This window comes from Rhea americana, unplaced genomic scaffold (genome assembly GCF_003343005.1).
Source record: "Rhea americana isolate MKP2758 unplaced genomic scaffold, rheAme1 scaffold_319, whole genome shotgun sequence".
In the NCBI taxonomy this organism is placed as follows: Eukaryota; Metazoa; Chordata; class Aves; order Rheiformes; family Rheidae; genus Rhea; species Rhea americana.
Genome location: NW_028186445.1, coordinates 330,198 through 332,105, shown reverse-complemented (window position 1 = coordinate 332,105; position 1,908 = coordinate 330,198).

Genomic DNA, 1,908 nt, shown 5'->3' with positions numbered 1-1,908 from the left:
GCGCGCAGCCGCGGACGCGGCGCCCGGCGCGGGACCCCACGCGCCACGCGGCCCCCAGCACCAGCCTGCGAGCAGGAAGATGCCGGGGAAAACGCGAGCCGGGGCAAAGGCAGGCGGACGGGGAGCAGAGCTGGCCGGAGCTGCGAAACACCCGTGGGCCCGCTGCAGTCGCTGGGGCAGCATGGGTCCCGCGGGGCATCCGCGGCTGCCTCTGCCGTGGGCTGGGGCCAGGCTGCTGCCGAGCACGGTGCACGGTGTTGGGTACCACAACACACAGCACTGGGTACCACCGTGCACGGTGCTGGGTACCGCGGCACACAGCACTGGGTACCACCGTGCACGGTGCTGGGTACCGCGGCACACAGCGGTGGGTACCACCGTGCACGGTGCTGGGTACTGCGGCACACAGCACTGGGTACCACCGTGCACGGTGTTGGGTACCGCAGCACGCAGCACTGGGTACCACCGTGCACGGTGCTGGGTACCGCAGCACACAGCACTGGGTACCACCGTACACAGTGTTGGGTACCGCAGCACGCAGCACTGGGTACCACCGTACGCAGCACTGGGTACCACCGTGCACGGTGCTGGGTACCGCGGCACACAGCGGTGGGTACCACTGTGCACGGTGCTGGGTACCGTGGCACACAGCGGTGGGTACCACCGTGCACGGTGCTGGGTACCGCAGCACACAGCACTGGGTACCACCGTGCACGGTGTTGGGTACCGCGGCACGCAGCACTGGGTACCACCGTGCACGGTGCTGGGTACCGCGGCACACAGCGGTGGGTACCGCCATGCACGGTGCTGGGTACCGCGGCACGCAGCACTGGGTACCACCATGCACGGTGCTGGGTACCGCAGCACACAGTGTTGGGTACCACCGTGCACGGTGCTGGGTACCGCGGCACACAGCACTGGGTACCACCGTGCACGGTGCTGGGTACTGCGGCACGCAGCACTGGGTACCACCGTGCACGGTGCTGGGTACCGCGGCACACAGCACTGGGTACCACCGTGCACGGTGTTGGGTACCGCAGCACACAGTGTTGGGTACCGCCATGCACGGTGCTGGGTACCACGGCACGCAGCGGTGGGTACCACCGTGCACGGTGTTGGGTACCGCGGCACGCAGCACTGGGTACCACCGTGCACGGTGTTGGGTACCGCAGCACACAGTGTTGGGTACCGCCATGCACGGTGCTGGGTACCGCAGCACACAGTGTTGGGTACCGCCATGCACGGTGCTGGGTACCGCGGCACACAGCACTGGGTACCACCGTGCACGGTGCTGGGTACCGTGGCACACAGCACTGGGTACCACCGTGCACGGTGCTGGGTACCGTGGCACACAGCACTGGGTACCGCCGTGTGCGCTCAGCCCTGTTGCCCCTCGGCGCCCTGGGCCCGCTCCGCCTCCCGCTAGGAGCACCCCGCGCCGGGGCCGGCGCCCCGCTTACCGCCGAGTTGAAGCGCAGGTGGCAGATGTTGCAGGAGATGAACTGCTTCTTCTTGAGCGGGGCGGGCACGCCGAAGGTGTGGCTGATCACCGCCTTCTGCACCGGGTCCATCTGCAAGGGAGGCAAGGCACAGGCGGCTCGGTGCCGGGCCGCGCCGCGGGCGTCCCCGGCCCCGCGAGGGCTCGCCGGGGCAGCGCCGGGACCGTTCGCKCCTGGTTTCTGGGAGCGAGCAATTAGCGAATGAGTTGGGATTTCGGCCAAGCCCAGAGCTGCCCGTGGGAGACTCGTGCACCGACTACGCGCTCTGCGCCAACGCGTTCTGGTTGCTTGTTTTAACTATGCTTGGAAAAAACCCAGCCTGCAGGGCCCAAATACTTGCCCTCGCCTGGCAGAGGGTGACGAGACCCCCCCGTCCCGGGGCCTGCGCGCCCGCTGCTCCCGCGGGCGA